The following is a 17,716-nucleotide window of genomic DNA, read 5'->3' as shown; positions in this document are numbered from 1 at the left end:
GGTGTTTGCCCCACTAACCAGCAAGGGCTTTTTCCAAACAGTGCCTACCTGTTTCCACAGACACAGGGCAGGGGATTAGAGCAGAGGACTTCAGTGTTGGGAAAACAAGCCTTAATTCTTTGGCGGCCCTTGCCCTGAAATCAGCCATTAAACCCTTCAGAGAACAAGTTACTTCATAATGGCACAAGGAATGTTGTGGAACAATTACTCACATGGCTCTGCTCTTGAATCCATGAGACTGCAGAAGTCCCAGGGTTAGATAGCACCGTCCCCCCACCATTCCTCGTTGCCACTGGATTCTTCTCTCGGATCAGCCGTTACTGGTAACTCAAATGCTTTTACCTTAATCTCAGTGTGGAGAATGGTGTCCACAATAAATTGGCTAAGTGCACAAGCAAGTTGCCAAAAGGAATGCAGAGGACGCATGTTGTTGCTATGGATTAATTTGGGGTGCTGTTTCCCCCCACTTCTCCAAGTGCAAATGCAGTCCAAATTCCAATCAATGTCTGCTTCACTCAGTCTGGAGACACGCCCTCCCCACCGCCCAGCACTTACAGAGGCCGTAACCTGATTGCATCCCACGCCCAGCAATCTCCTCAGGCAAGCTCAACTCAACCTCAGAAAGAAAGGCCTCTCTTCAAAGCAAAAAAAGTAAGACAGTAAGAAATGAGAGAGCCAGACTTAAAGTGTATTGAGGAAAAAGCTGGCATAAACAGTGGAAGATATCTTTAAAAAATAAGCAAAACAGCTGTTGTGTCAGTAGTTCTAAGAGCAACCCACTGCCATCTGTGAAAACGAGGCCGAGTGTCACAGTGAGGGACCAGGAAATTTGACACAAGAAGAAAACCACGGCCCTTGTCACTGTTCTCAGAGGCCTTGGGAGAACAACAACAAAAGCAATTTCATTGTAACTAGAGTATTTATTTGATCAAAGTCCAATACAAGGAAAGCTGTCAAAAACAACCTCGGAAGGAACCTAAAACAAGTTGCTGAACAGGAAGGAGGGATAGCGTTGCCCCAGTAGGCTCCAAATCGATACACGGGAAGAGGATCTCAGGATTTTAGCCAAAACTGTCACCTCATCGCTCTCTCTGAGAACTTGGGTGATTTCAGAGGTGGGTGGAGGTCGCTGGGCTTTCCAGCACCATCTTCCACACCATCTTCCGTGCTGAATGGGTGTGTTTGCAACGACCATTCATCACCTTGGGAACCACACAGGATTGTGTGTGTCGTTTAAGAGATCGGTCCCAGGCCAAGGAATCACTTCTTAGAGACTGCCTTCTCATGAGCACTCCCTGAACTCCGTATTTGAACTCTGCATTCTGTTTCTTGCATCTTCCTGCTTCTTCACCTTTCAATCAGGGGCTCAGTTTAGAGGAAGAATGTGGCCCTAGCCCTGGCATCCTTTGGGCTGCTGGCCCAGGTTCCTGGGGTGTCCCACTCTCCTTCACCTCTGATGCAGAAGACCTCCCCCACCCCCAGCTTTTGAGGTGGTGGCAGGAGCAAGGAGACTTTTGCCTATACCCAGCACCTACTTTGCCATCCATATATTAACTTCCTTTTTGCACTGATGGACCCGTAATCAACACAAAGTTCTATTTGCTCTGTAATATTGGTTTTTATGTCTGTCTCCATCTATCTGAATGACCAAAAGTGATCAAAATCACTTAAGTATTTCATCCTATTGAGGGCCAATTATCTTCCTTTCTTATTTTTTTTACTTCTAATCACGCTTCTGTGACAGCTTTAAACACATAGTTCTCATCTTTTAAAATATCCCCTCAGTTTAGGAGCCTAGCAGTGGGACCCACCAACCATCCCCATGCTGACTTTTATGGGTTTTTGCCCTCCAATGAGATTTAAAAGTCCTGTATAACAACAACAACAAAAACCTTAACCCATTTCCCCAGAGCTCCAACGCCAATACACTTCAATACTTTTCATGGGCGCAGAATGGTTTTAAGTTGCATACGTTTAATTACCAACAAGAATTGGCTTTGTTTTTCTGATAGCGCTTCACTGTTTGGGTTTCATCTGGAAAACCGATTCTCTTCTTACAGTTTCCCTCGACACCTGTTGAACTTCCTTGAAATGTGACTAGCGGGGATGCGCACCCAAGTGGTTGAGTTGACGAGTCTGGTTTTTTAGCTAGTGTTGGTTTCAAGTCCTGACTTAGCATCCACTCTCCAGCTTTTTTATTTTGAACACAATTCTTCGTGGGTTTTTTTAGCCTCAGTCTCTTTCATCTGGAATATGGAAAAATTGCAGCTGTGCTGGGTTGCTCTGAGGATTCTGAGGGAAAATGTATTTAAAGCCCTTAGCCAATTCATAAGACACATTCAGAAAATGTGTCCTAAATAACCTGGCTTGATAGCACCACCAATAGGACCATTAAGGAAAAGATAAAATAAGAGTTAAGCACTGTATCAGGGCTTACGGGAGGGCCTAGATAGCTATAATAGAAAATCTGAAGTGTATAGCTACGTTTGCATGAGGAAGTTAGCTCTAAGCACCCTGGCAGCCAAAAGAAGAAATTAAAATATTATGGACTATTAATTTTGCTAATAAAAGCAAACATTTTCTGAGTGTCAGGAGGGACAAATCTTCTTAGCAATCAACTTTAAAGAGAGGAATGTGTTGCTATATCCCTTTATGTAAAGAATATGAAATTTCTGCCTTGGCTGGCATAGCTCAGTGGATTGAGCGTGGGCCTGTGAACCAGAGGATCGCGGTTCAATTCCCAGTCAGGGCACATGCCTGGGTTGCAGGCCAGTTCCCAGCAGGGGACTCATGAGAGGCAACCATACATTGATATTTCCTCCCTCTCTCCTTCCCTTCCCCTCTGAAGATAAATAAATAAAATCTTTAAAAAAAAGAAAGTAACTTAAAAAAGAATATGAAATTTCATAAAGGACAATATTTCAATAATGACTTTACTGGAGATAAAAAAGAATGTTCTCCCGAGGCTGTTTATTGTATCAACCTGCAAACTGCAGAAACTATCATATTATAATTCTACTAAAGAATTGTTACCAAAAGGTGGAATTCAGGTGCCCCAGACAGGCAACTTTGTGCTGGAGGGTCTGGGAAGATTCCCGTGGATGGAGGGTACAAGGGAGGAGGAGCAAGAAGCCCCTCCTGGGACTGGACGGAATGTCCTTTAGGTGAGCAAGGTGTGTTCGAAACCTACCCCCACCCCACCCCCAGGCCCTGAAGCTGCCTTCCCCCTGGGTCTCAAGCAGAAGCTTTCCACCTGGGGACTCGAGACTGCTGGGGACACGGGAGAGGCCACCACACAGGTGGCCTTCATCCTCCTCCTTTAGCTTCTCTTCCTGAATGCCAGACACTTTGGTGTGAACCTGAAACAAACACTGCAGTGCAAAACTTGACTTCTTCCGTACTGTGTTGACAGAAAAATAGTAGGAAATATTTGTACTTTAAGGTTTTTTCTTCTTCTTTTAAACCTACTGTAACTTGTGTTTTGGCCCAAGTAAAGGGTTTCCCCATTTCTGCCTAAAGGGGCCCCGTGGGGGTCTGGCAGTGGGCACCCCATGTCTTGTTGGCAGCTGCCTGAAACTGGCTTGTGGTCCTGCAGATTGCCGAGTGGAAGGCCCAGGAAACGGAAAAAAGAAGAGCTCACGTTTATGGGAGCAGGGACTTTTCGCTCACAAGTAGCATAGGGAATATGAGCACACTTGTAGGTAAGATATTAGTTAACACGCTGTGAGGGTGGACCACATTTCCAAATTTCAACTTATATACACATGTCCTTATGCTATACACTCTAAGCTCCAGGAGACGGGAGATTCCTGTCCATTTCATTCCAGTGTTTGGTACACATTAGCTGCTCAAAACATATTTATAGAAGAAAAGTACAGGGCACGTTTTGCCACGTCTGGTTTTCCAAATAACCACTAGGTGGCAAGCTCGTTCAAGAAAACTGTCAACCTTGTTAGCTAATTTCTATGGTGCAATAAATTCTAACTACAGAGAAGTGACTGATAATCTGATAAACTAGAAAACAAATTCATTCTAGCATTGGGATTTACAAGTACTTACTTGTCTTCTGACCGACAAGACACTGCAACCAGGAGAAAGGGAAAAATGCAAAGACTAGCTAGATACCCATGAGCTTAAGATACAGTTCTAATGATGTGAAGTTGCTTCTTAAAATTAATCTCCCCTCTCCCTGGCTGGTGTAGTTCAGTGGATTGAGCGCAGACCTGTGAACTGGAGGATTGAGGTTTGATTCCCAGTCAGGGCACATGCCTGGGTTGCAGGCCAGTCCCCAGCATTGGACCCACAAGAGGCAACCATACATTGATATTTCTCTCCTTCTCTCCTTCCCTTCTCCTCTAAAGATAAATAAATAAAATATTTAAAAAATTATTTCCCCTTTCAAGTAAGAAAGTAAGTAAATAAATAAATAAATAATATAACTCTATCAAGTTATATTTGGTAACCAAAAAAAAGTCTCCCCCGATAACAATCAGACTCACCACTCTCGAGCTGTGTCTCACATTTGGCAAGTTTCAGAGTCACATGGTAAATGTAAAACACACGAGCGAATCCCTGAAGTGAAACAGGATGTTTTTAAGACCACCTGAACCTGAACTTCATTTGTATAAATAACCTTAAAACGGCCCTTTTGTAAGGCATTCTCTGGGTGCTATTCCTCATAAGGTAATATCTTACTGTTTTGTGTTTCTTTTTCAACTGCACCCTGAAATAATAACATACAGCTGAAAACTAATTCTTTCCTTTTTGAAGAGGTGGCGTACAGAGTTTGATTCTAACGTTTCTGCATAATTCAGTCCTTGACACTGTGTTTTGGTTTGGTTTGGTTTGGTTTTTGCTGGTTCTGCTTTGTGTGTGGTCAGTTGTACTATTCAGACTACCTGCTGCCCTCGCTGGTGGAGGACTGTACTTCTTCGCTCGCGGCTGCCAGGCTGGCTGCATGGTTTGAGAGGACCCTCCATGAGACAGAATAAAACCTTCCTGGCTCATTGTGGTGAGGAGCTTCGCCCATGGAATCAAAGAAAGAAATGACATGCATCCCTTCCCAACAGAAGTTTTAAAAGGCAGCTCAGCGTTCGCCATCTCTCTTGTCCCTTCCCCCGAGACCACCAGTTCCCACCCAGGTGCCGCTCCCCCTCCTAGGTCCACTGTTGTGCAGCCCACAGCAGACATGTCACATGGGGGAGGAATGAGTGTGTCTTGTTATTAACCTCTGAGATCTGGGGGCTGTTTTTTCATGGCAGCGTAACTTACTTAGTCTAGGTTGACTGACAATACCTTACAGTGGTGGTTATAAAAATAAGTGAACTAATACTTACAAAATACTTAGCCCTATGGGTGGTGTATGTAAAGCAACAGAAAGGGTCAAGTTAGTCGTGTCCTGGACCATTATTCACTCCTTCCTTTTACCTGCCATGTTCACGACCAACTACACTTAGGATTTGTCTAATTTGCATTATGAGGTGTTGGCATCACTGAGAGATTTAAAGTGAGACTTAGAGTCCAATAAAGGGGTTAAGATGTCATCTGCGTGGGAAGCTGTAGAGAGTGGGGATGGCCAAGCGTCACAGTGGGGACATGCACTCGAGGACGTTTACTGAACAGTCAGTGTTCACGTTTCTGATGCCACATGGGGCTTTTGCGCCCTCTGTCATTCAGAAGGCACGGATTTCTCTAACTCCTAAGTACAACCAATAAAATTTCTTACCTAAGATATTCTCATTTTTATTTTCCAATTCCATTAAATAATTTTGTTCTCTCCACTGATGAGAGTGAATTCTTGGAATCAGGGAGGAGAAAGAGCGCACCCCCTCCTGCCTGCGGGCAGCACACCGAAGCCGGGACTATTCCGTACCAAAATGTAGATAGGTTCACCAGAGAGGCAGTTTAGTTTTTTCCGTAAAGTGAAAGACACATGTTTCACTGTCACCAATAGCTTTGATTTGGATATTTTGAGTATGTCAGCTACCTTCCACATGTTATAACATTGATTGTTCTCAGTTATTGTCTATTTGATTATTATCAACTGCAACTGGTCTGCCTGACTGTGGAGCAGCATCCAGTAAGGAATCTCCAGCACAAAACTTCACAAACCACTTAACACACTCAACCAGCCACAGCCCCTTTTCCATGCACTGTGCAAATCTTTTTTTCTTTTTTGTGTTTCAATGGTCTTTTTACCTTTCTTGAAACAATAAAGCATAATATGCAGACAATGATCTGTATTTTATTCCATCTTCAATATTAAAATGGCTACACAAAAATTCACCAATTTTGATAAGGTTTTTTAGTGCACACTGATATGACAGCTGTCACAATCTAACAATCGTTTTGAATGACGTTAAAGACCCCTAAGCACTACTAGAGCCATCTTATGGGGGAAAAACCAAACAAACTTTTTGGCAAAACCAATAGAATTATTTCGACACCCCCTTGATGTTTCTGCAAGAAGGCATTGCAATGTCCCAAAGAATACCAACTTCTTTTCAAACTGATGACAACTTGCTGTTCTTCATACAGCTTTGAATATTTGCCTGTTATCAGCCAGCTTCCTGAGCCACATAGATTCTGACCTGTAGTTCCTGCTTATTCTTTCAACCCAGATCAAGCATCACAAATTCCACCCATCAGACCATTCACAACAGTACTTCTTGGACTGGTCCCCTTGATGAAAAAGAAAATGGCTTTAAACTGTAATTCTTTCCCAGACGGGTTTGAAAGCCAATTTTCCCTGCAGAACCTTCAGAGGTCCAGGACGTGGAGATAGGAGATGCCTAAAGGCAGAGGGCAGTGTGGGGGATCGGTCCAAAGTTTCCATGTAGAATGACTGTACCCCCAGGTTGTCTCCCTGCCATTCAACAGAGGCCACCACCTCCATGCTCTCTGGCTCCACCCTTGGCTGGAAATGTGCCCCAGACAAACTGACTCCAGCGGGCACCAGTCTAATTGTTTCTGATGAGCACAGAGAGGGCGAGCCACAGGCTTGAAAATAGGGAATTAACTGAAAGTCAGCTTAATGATGGTTGACTGCCTAGTGCATTTCCAAGAACCTGGTGCCAAAAGGCCTTGGCCAGGAAGATACCCCAACCATAGACTGGAAGCTTCTCCAGAGAAACAGGTCCCTAACGAAAAGGCCACCTGGCCCCCTGACCAGAATTTTAGTTTGGTACTTATTATGAAGCCCACTTGTCCACAGCTCCGCTCACACACGGAGAGCTTGCACATTTCTTTCAAGTAGTTAAGTCTTAATTACAAAAGGACAACCAAGGATCATCCGGTGTTTGCGAAAACTTGCAACATGAACTAAAGGAGACAGGTAGGAAGGACTCCAGAGGACACAGAGATGGTGTGGGACCAGGGTATGTGTTTGTGCCCTCAGAGTTATTAGAGAAGAAAGCTTAGTAATAAAATAAGAACAGGAGCATAGACATGAAAGAGACATTTCTTGGGAATTAAAAACAGCACCACTGACATACAAATTTCAATAGAGGGATAGTTACAGACAATGGAATAAATCCTAGAAAGTAAAACAAAAATATCAAAAAATAAAAAACGAGAGAGAAAAGGAAAGACTGAGGTCTGAAACAAGAGGACCAACATTTCTGAAATTCCAGAAAGAGAACAGAAAAAGAAAAAATTATCAGAGAGAATTTGGAACATTTTCCCCAGAAGTGAGGATCACAAGGGTCCAGAGGAAAAAGACACACGGAGTGCCCAGCACAATGAATGAAAAGATCATCTTGAAATATCAGAACTCTAGAGATAAAGAAAAGATTCTAGAACCTTTCAGACAGAAAGAATGCAAGTGGAATCAGAGATAGGCAGGGAAATGCTGGAAGAAGATAAACCATTTAAAGTTCTAAAGTATGTTTGCTCTTAACGTAGGATTTTTTACCCAGCTAATCTATGCACCAAAAGTAAGGGTAGAATAGACTTTCTCAGACTTTTGAGGACCCATCAGAATAAGGGTTAAAACATGGAAGAGGAGCCAGACATGGAATCCAAACAGGAGGGTATCCAACCCGGGAGAGCAGGGAAGTCGCAGGATCACGGCAGTGCCGCCCACGCAGACGAGGGCTGGTCCGGGTCAGAGTCCAGAATGCAGTCCATGGGCGAAGCTCTCCAGCAAAACCTGAACTGAAAGGTTGTATGATGCACCGGAGAATTTGGAAAATAACACTAACCCGGATACTTGCGAGAGCATCTGGACGCGAAACCCAGCGATAGTTTCAGAGACAACAAAACAAGTGAGAAAGTGTGGCAACTGCAGGAAAAAAAAGTTTATAAAAAGAAACGAGCTCCTACCCCCTAGGGGCCTCAGTGGTAAACCATCTTTACATAGTTGTCATAAGAGTGTAAACACTAACTTACATCTGAATGATGAGGAACTGTGATATGTTAGGAAAATGCAAGGATGAAAGGGGGAGGGGAGGACGGGAGGAAGAGCAACCCTTAGCAGAAACGCAGAAAGTGACGTCTGCGAGTGAAAGTGACGTCTGCGAGTGACGATTCAAGAACTAGAACTAGAGGACGAGCCGCACACTTTGGGGGAAACTGTCGGAGACACCAGCGGAGAATCGGAAAGGAACGCCTGTAAGGAAGACGAAGGAAAGGTGGGAAGGGGCGAAGAGAAAGGTGTCTCTCACGCTTGAGCTTCTTACTACTGATAATGTTTTACATTATGCACAAAAAGTACTTTTCAAAACATTCTAAAATACAAGATGATGAAACACAGGCTCATCACCAAGGAACAACCAGCCCAGCTGGGGAGATAAGACACACGCATGTAATAGGGGATATAGTCAATTACTTGTAATAACTGTGTGTGGTGTCAGATGGGTACCCAGCCTTCCCAAGACAATTACTCTGTAAGTTATATAAATATCTAATCACTACATTCTACACCTGAAATTAATATAATATTGGAAATTGAAGAGTAAATAAAAATTTTAAAAACACACAAGCATGTAAAACATAGAATAATAATAAAAGTTTCAGTAGTAGTTGAAGACAATCATAGAAGCTACCTCACCAGGCAACTGGACTAGTTGCCAAAAGACGATTCCCAGAGACAGAGAGGAGGGGACCTCCAGGCAGCCTCCACTCCACGGGGGGAGAGTGGGGAGGGCAGAGCTGCCTGCCTCTTCCTGGAAACAGTCGAACTGTCCACTTGAACGTGGTGGTCCAAAAACTCACAGTCACGTATTTTATTGTGTACGTATAACTGGTATATTGGTATTTGTGTATTATTTATGTAACATTAATATTTTCCCTTCAATCGTGTGCAGAATTGACAGAGCTGTGAGGCCACTGTCGTAGGTGATGGAAACTCCAGAAGGTTTGGGGACTGCAGAATGCTGTGCTCAAAATTCCGCTGTAGGGAAAAGACGTAATTAGTCATAGGGGTTGGACCCCATGAATATTCACAATAGTGTAGGCGTGAAGCGATAATGAGCTAGATGAGATTAATCTATCAGCCCTTGCACTGGAATGGAGGAATACATTTGAGAAACACCGCAAAGGATGAGGAAAAGAGACAGAGTGGCTGGTTTAATAGAATAGAGGGCACTTGTCATTTCACTGCCTGCTAAACATGGCTATGAACAGCATAGAGCAGGATAATGAGAGTATTATCTGTGAGTATAGTGTCTCTTGTTCAGCCGGCGATGGGTATATACGATTCTGCTTAGAGCCCTACCTTCAGGGCCACACAGGATTGTGTACCCAGGAGCACTTTTCCCCATGCTCTTACTGAATTATTAATAACCTCCCTATGTCATCCCTCCCTGTTTTTAAGGTGCTTTCAAACTACTGGGATGTTTAAGGTATAAACACATAAACGACAGTTAACACTTCTATGGCACTTAACATGCTCCTGCTGCCTCTCTCAGACCTGTATACACACAGCCCCTTAACCCTCAGCAAAAAATCCTGCGAGCTGGTGTAATTATTAGAACCATTTCACAGATGAGGAACACGAGGCCCAGAGAAGATAAAGAGCTTGCCCACAGTTAATTGGCCAAGCTGGGTTCCAACCCAGGGAGCCTAGCTCCAAACCACACACTAACTACTGCGACAGCGTGATTAGTGTGACTGCTCTAGAACGCCTTTGCGTGACTCACGTTTCCTTTTGAGATGTCAAACTGTTCAGTTCTGTAAGTGTTCCAAGCTTCTGCTCCCGATTTTGTGAATTATAAAAAAGCCAATTTACTTTCTGTTGACTCGCAAAGAAACAGAAAGCTTCAATTCTAGACACAGCCCATAAATGGACAAGTGAATTGTGTTGATTGAAATGCTCACAGTGACCGAAATCATTGACTTCAAAGGTGCAGCAGAAGGTTGACACATGTCTTCACTGTGGGAATCATGACTGAAGAGCCCTGTACAGGAACTGTCTTAAATGCAATCTTAGGGTATTGGAGACTGTATTACTTTTCTGTAGCTGCCTTAACCGATTACCACAAATTTGGTGCCTTAAGACAACAAAAATGTATTCTATCCCAGTTCTGGAGACCAGAAGCTCAGAACCATGCTGTTGGGGGGGGGGGCTGTTCTCCCTGGAAGCCCGAGGGGACAACCCTCCTGCACCTCTTCCAGCTGCTGGTGGCTGTCGGCACTCGCCGGCCTCCCTCCAATCTCTGATCCGCCATCATGTCACCTCTCCTCTGCGTGTCTCTCCCAAGTGTGTCTGTGATAAGAACACCTGTCACCGGAGCTACAGTCCACTGGAATAATCTAGCCTGAGCTCCCCTTCTAAAGATCTGTGATTTCATGTATCTTCAAAGCTCCTTTTTTTCCCAAATTCCATGTACGTGTTCCCGGAATTAGGATGCGTGGACACATCTTTCACAGGGCCCATCATCCCACTCACTGCAGAGACACCACCAAAACCCAGCAAACTGAGTCAAATAGTTGGAATGTGCAGCTAATGCAAAGGCTAGGAAGACACAAGGCAAACTGGAAGGTACACAGCACGGGGAAGAGCATGCAACATGCACGTTCTCGCACTGCACAGAATAAGGGGCTGCGTTACACTGTGTGAATGTCCCGTTATTGTGGCCTATTTGGAACAGCACTTGTAAGTAGGTTTGAAAACACATCAAATATGTGTGTAATAAGGCCTTTCCAGAAAGGATAAGAGGTTTGAGTATGGCTAAGAGAAAGTTTAGAAGGTAACATAACAGATCCCAGCCCAGCAGGTGAAGGCTTTTGAGAAGGGCTCTAATGTTGGCTTTTCTTCCCCTCCTGTGGTTACTAAGGTGAGGGAGCAGCTCAGAGATTGAGGGTAGGTGTGAGATGTGAGTCCTTAGTCCTGGCCAGCCCAGCCCAGCCCCCCACCCCCACCCCCGCAGTCTGTGAAGTGCTAAGGAGCCCCAGGCCACAGTGTTGGCCTGTGTGGAGCATACGGGGAGTGTCAGGCTCTCCAAAGACAATTTTACTGCGTCTCTGATTGTCTTTTGCCTCTGTCAAGTGAATTAGTGACTTTGCATCCTGGGGAACTTCAACTATGTGATTTTAGGCTCATTCTGGCTCTAAAGGTCTGTGAACTTCCTTTTTGAGAGTGAGTGCACCTGGGCAAGACGCCACATGTAAGCACTTCCCCACCGGCCAGGAATGATTCCCGAGCAGGCCTGCACGGGGCTGGCAGGATTCACCGATGGTCCCTTTATTTAGGTCCTGTGTGTCCCCAGGAGTCTCTGGGGTCTGACCTTCTCATATGCAGCAACCAGTTCTGTAACCCTGGAGGGCAAACTCCCTCCCAGAGTTCATCTCTCCTCACACAACAGTGGCTGGGGGGCTGAGTCCTCCTTTCAAAAGAGTAACACAGAGTCGGTGACCTCCAGTTCCGGCAGGGGATGTCCGCTGTCCGAGTTCAGGGGCAAAGTTCTCCCGAGTCCCAGAAGGCAGTCACAGACAGGTGCCAGTGTAAGACAGACCCTTCTCTGTTCCCCGGTGAAACGAAAGATGAGAAAGGACAATTGTCTGTGTGCGGATGTGTATAGGTGTGTATGAAACACGTTTTTTTCCTGGGAAGAAATGTGTTTTAATTATCTTTTGTATTAAATTGTTCTTTCTTTTATGAACTGATAGTGATAGATACCAGAAATTGTTTTATTATTCATGAATTCATTTTCAATGCCATTACATGGAAATATTTTTTTACTTATAAACTTGTTTTTCTTTTTGTTTTACTGTTCAAGTACAGTTGTCTCCTATTTCTCCTCACCACTTCCCGCCACCCCAGTCATCCCCACTTCCCACCCTTGACCCTAACCCCCTTTGGTTTTGCCCATGTGTCCTTTATACATGTTTCTAAAAACCCTTCCCCCTTGTCTCCCTCTTATCCCCCCACCACCCGCAGTCTGGTTACTCTCAGTTTACTTATAAACTTTTAATCACCCATTAAAAGGTCTTTCTCTCTCTCTCTCTCTTTCTCTCTCTCTTTTGTCTTGTTTTGTAAGATCTAGAAATCTGAGAGTTGCCATAGTAGCTTTATAATCACTTTAGAGAAGCCTTGGGCACCCCCCAATCTGTGACCTGTACAAGACAATCCTCACTGGAACCCCTGGACTTTGCGGCCCTGCAGTCTCCTGGAGGCTAAAGAGCAAGGGAGGGGCCAGGACCTTCACCTCCACCCCAATCAGGGGCCAGGGTGAGAGAGAGCACCCTGGGGGCTGGAGGTCCAGGCCTTCACTGAGGAAGCTGGGGTGAAGTCACAGGCAGGACATCCCTGGGCAAAGCAGCAAGAAAGTGACCTTTGTCTGGGGACCTGCTGTTTCCTCCCCACCCACTTGTCACACACCCTCTGGCACCAAGTAGATGTCAGACTGGCACTGAATGAATTCATATCCTTATCCTGCTTTAAATGTTTTAAATCATAATAATCTCAGCTTTAAAGCTTTGCTCAAGTCGTGTTTGTAGTGTTTTAGTTTCCCAGGTACACGTAGCATGTTATCAACCACAGTTCAGTAGCCCTTACATGACTTTCTTCTGTGCCCTTTTTTTTTTCACATGCGCCTTCTCTCCCCTTTCCTCATAGGGGGAAGAGCGGATGTGTGAAAACACTCACGTGAACAAGCAGAGGATTGGACATAGACACAGTTTGGTCACGTGTTTAAGCGCACTTCAGTTGGAAGAAAAGTGAGAAGCAAAATATGGGTCCTCTTTGGAAAACAATGAGTTTGTTAAATGCTTTCTTCGTTTCTGTGAAAATTGATATACAAAAACCTTGTATGGCATCAAGATGTCCACCAGGGGGCACTGCAGTCAAAGCGCACCAGAAGGGGCTCAAAGCCTTTACTCCGCGGTGGATAAACTCAGGTCATTTCATTAACATTGTCAGAAGTGACTTGTTTTCACAAAACGAGAGGCCAAGTACTTTTACTTTTTGCTGAAGGAGAAAAAAATCCATTTTCTGGCAGCGAAGTAGCTGACTCTTGGCATCCAGAATTGGCTCTTCACTGAGGTCAACACACATGTGCTCAGAAGCCCGAACCCACTTGAGATTGTGAACCAAGAAGGTCAGGCCAGAGATAACATGCGGGTCTTGTGATTGTCGCCCTGCTGAAAACATCCTCCCTCCCACCTTTCTCTCCCCCCTCCTCTGCTGACAGTCACAGACAAGAAAATGTAGGCTTTCACGGACGCTTTAAAATAAGATTTAGGAAGGGAGGGTCTTGAATTTCATGATGCATCTGACATCACCACCTGACTCTGGCTTAGAGGGGGCGTAATCTCCTGGAGCCACAGAAGGCCCAGAGCCGGCCAGCATCGTGGCGGCAGGGAACGCAGAGGAGGAGACGTGGGGGAGCGTGCAATCGGCTAGAAACACGTGTTCTGATCCATTTTTAAAAATTGTGTTAAAGGAACTCCATTTCTTAAAAACACTTATTTGTTAAACCAAAAATAAATCTCTTGGACTGTGAGGTGAAGAACGATTGAGGGTTACAACGGTGAGGACCCGAGAAAGGAGCGAAGGCACCTACAGCACGACTCAGGGCCCGGAAGCTCGGTCCCGGAGCTTTCTGCCTGCCCTGTGCGACAACAGGTCAGGAGCCTCACCCACTCAGAGAAGTTCCGGAGCCTCGGGCAAAGCATAGATACTTTCTTATGTGGTCGGTGTCCTGGGTTCAATTATGTCCCCTACAAAAATATACTGAAGTCTCAATCCCCTTATATATGTGAATGTGACCTTATTTGGAAAGATCTTCCCACATGTAATCAAGATAAGGTCCTTGGGGTGGGCCCCGATGTCCTAGCATGCCTAGTTGTCCTAGTAAGAAGAGGAACCCTTGACACCGAGATGCACAGAATGCAATGTGACCGCAGCGGCTGTGGCTTTAAGCTCCCCCAGTCTGTACTCCCTTGTTAGTGCATTCCCGGGAAACCCGTTACCATGACCAACTTCGGAAACAGTAGGATGGAGTTCTGGGATTGGCAATGAAGAAATACTTGACCGACTAGGCACAAGGATTTCAAGATTTTTTTCTGCTTTTTCCTTTTCTCTCCCATTTTTCCTGTCTACCCAATACCACTATTCCAATGTTCTGAACAGTAAATATTATCTTGATTTATCTTTAAATGCACAGCTCTTAGTGATTTCTAGAAATGTGGTCATTTTTTCCCAATGCATTTTGTAAGTCTCCTCAGGTATCCCAAAACTTTTCAGTTCAATTAGCATTTTTAAAGCACTTTGCTCCCTTGAGTTGCTCAAAGTATTTGACATAAATTTTCCTGATTCTTCATGACATCTTAAAGAAAAAAAATAGAGAGCCAAATTAATTATATTGTCCCAATCACACGGTCTTTCAGCGGATGATCAGGATTTGGGGTACAGATCTCCAAATTCTTCCTATAGTGTGTTTTCTAAATGTCATGCAATTATATTTTATTCTTAATATCCACCTTTCAGGAAACAGTGAATAAATCCTCCAAAATTATGGTCAAGCCAAAAGTTGCCTTTTCAGTACCTTTTCTATATTTTGGATAGAAATGTCTATGATACTCTGGGAATTTATAAAACTTCAAACCAGAGGACACAAATACACTGGCCTGTTCTAATTTCCCAGTCTCCACACGGATTTGTCCACCCTTTGTTCCCATTCCATTCTGAGACCCACTGCACCTCCCGGGTGATGGGAAAGATGAGGCTCAAGCGAAGCCTTCTCCCCACCTCTCCCAGCTCCGAACGTCCCTGGGACAAGGGGCCATGAGCATGCTGATTCTGTGCCAAGGCCCTCAGGATGCCGTGGAAAGCCCTCAGTCTGACTCCCTGTGCGGCCCCGCACGCCTCCCCAAGAGGAGCGTCATCTGAAAGGTCGGCATGCTAGGAGAAACCCCTGTTCCTGTTCTGACAGCAGGACTGATAGACCGGGACTTCCAACACTACCAACAAAAAAATTTTTTTTCAAAGAAAATCATGGAAACACAGAAAGAGCAGAGTTAGTCCCACAGCTCACAGAGTCTGTCCCATTCCTCATCAGAGCACATATACAGAATTCGGGTGACAAAGACCACCTATTGCGTCCCAGTGTCCCAGCTCTGAGTCATGGCCACATGAAAGGTGTTGTCTCCTTTTAGCCAGTTCCTAGATCATTTGTCCCAGGGAATCAAATTTGTCACTGTCTTAAGACCCAATCTCCAGGTAAGAGGTCGATGATGAGAGTCTTCACATGTGATCTGGCTAAAGAATTATGAGAATGTAACCACAGAATAAACATGACATTCACACACAATGAATGACATGTGCATCACAGCCTGAGTAGATGGCAGTGAAAATAAGCCATCTGACCAAGGTTGGAAGGTTCCAGGTTAGGGCTACAAAAAGATGAGGATGTGATGGGAAAGGAGGAAGGGACCCAGCAGGGAGGAGCACAGGGTGGGTTGGGGCACGGAGACTGGTAGGCTGTCTTTAGAAAGTGGGGCAGGCCTGCAACAGAGAGGCATGTCCTGAGTTAAAGAAGGCATGGACCTCTGCTGGAGACCAGGTTGTGAGGTTCCAAAGAACACTGAAGTTCCCCCGAATGATGGTGGGACTTGAGAAGGAAAGCAAACAGGCCAAACATGGTACAGTTAACAGCTGCTGAGCTACTAGGTCTCCTCATAACGTCCTCGCAACAGCCCTACGCAGCAGGAAGTACTCTTATCCTCATTTTGGAGTGTTAGAAGTGCTAGCACTATAAAAACTTGGACAGAGTCACACAAACTAGTAAGGACAAAGCAGAAATTAGAATCTAAGACATCAGATATCGCAGCCAGAGTCTTGACAGTGTGTATGTACACACATACCCATTTACACACGCAAACTCACAGCTTAATTTCACTGGAAAGATGGGAGGAAGCAACCACCAGGAGATCCCATGGGGGACAGCAAGGTGGAAGGAATGGGGAGAGGAATCACAAAATATCAACAGAGAGGTGATATTTTGCAAAAGGAAGAGTAATAAATTGTACGTGATCACAGAACATTGGTAGAGTGCTGAATCCCCAAACCGGCTGATGAAATGTGAAAAAATGGAAAACCAGGATACTTGAGAGAGCCAGGCTTCAGTAGGGTTTGATCCTTCAAAGACTGAAGAAACACAGGGACCACCCGCCATGGAGCAAGGACGGCCACAGCCCAGTGAAAAAGGTTGTCATGGGAACAGAAGAAGAGCCAGGAGTCCTCAGAAAAGGCCCAGGGAGCCCCAGGCACATGAGTATGGAAAGAAACATTACCGGAGGGGCCAGAACTGGGTGATTGCTGGAGACAACAGGATGCCAGGCAGGAGAGGACTCGCCAGCCTCCAGGAGGCCCACAAGTGTCTGCTTGTTTCCTGTCCTCCGAGCCTGCAGGACACTGGGGCCAGTGGTCAGCAGGTTGCCGCTTCAGTGAAAGGGGCCTCTTGGAAGCCACACATGCAGTGAAGGAGGAAGGAGCTCGGCTGCACCCAGCTGATGGCTGGGACCTGCCAGTCCTCGCAGGAGAATTAGCTGGGCTAGGAGGCTTACCCTGGCAGGACAGTGTGAAGGTAACTAATCGGCCTAATAGACATTCCTTTTTGCACTGGAAAATCTGGAACAGAGAACAGTTTGCTCTAAGCGCATACCTTCTGCTTGTCTGGAAGGGGTGGGGCAGGGTGTTACCCAAAAGAGCAACATTTGTAGTAATTATCATGATTAACAGCCTAAAACTGAAGCACCGTATTCCGGCCCCCAGGGAAAGTCGAAATATGTGGCAGATGCGTGACTGATGCCAGGTCCCTGGTTTCAGTCTATTTTTCTAGTCTTCCAGTCACATTTCTGTTTGGGAAGTGTCTCAACCAGCCACCTACTATGTGTCAGAGATTTCTCAGCCGTCTTGGACTCTTGTCATCTCTGACCCCCGCCAGCCTGGAACACGCTGAAACCGTTTTTGAGTATGTTTTTAAGGTTCCAGGAAAACACACACACATGCGAAGTCTCCTTGGAAAATGAGTTTGAACCAAATGTCATTCCTGCTTCTAAGTCACTCCATGGCTCTTGCAAACAGGGAACAGCTCCTTACTAGAGCCATGACCTTTTGTCTTGGCTTCTGCTTCCCCTTCCTTTTTTTGTTACAGAAAGTTTCAAACACCCCACTTAAATAATTATCAACTCATTTTGGCTGTTACATTCAATCGACAATGTTCCTTTAAAATAAAGGGACAGAAATGTGTAAAAATGGTGCACAAAATTTGGA

General features: G+C 45.1%; 1 protein-coding gene across 1 annotated transcript in view; it reads right to left on the bottom strand.

The window, feature by feature from the left end:
- Positions 1 to 17,009, bottom strand: part of BASP1 (brain abundant membrane attached signal protein 1) — a 68,776-nt gene extending 51,767 nt beyond the window's left edge. Inside the window, exon 1 of the mRNA XM_037063041.1 lies at positions 16,735 to 17,009. The gene's annotated coding sequence lies outside the window, so the exon portion shown is untranslated. The remainder of the gene's footprint in view (positions 1 to 16,734) is intronic.
- Between the last annotated feature and the right edge of the window lie 707 nt (positions 17,010 to 17,716).

This window comes from Sturnira hondurensis, unplaced genomic scaffold (genome assembly GCF_014824575.4).
Source record: "Sturnira hondurensis isolate 20B ecotype Veracruz unplaced genomic scaffold, ASM1482457v3 Scaffold0014384, whole genome shotgun sequence".
NCBI classification, from domain to species: Eukaryota; Metazoa; Chordata; class Mammalia; order Chiroptera; family Phyllostomidae; genus Sturnira; species Sturnira hondurensis.
The sequence above is the reverse complement of the archived record's forward strand: the minus strand, read 5'-3'. Positions and strand labels throughout refer to the sequence as shown.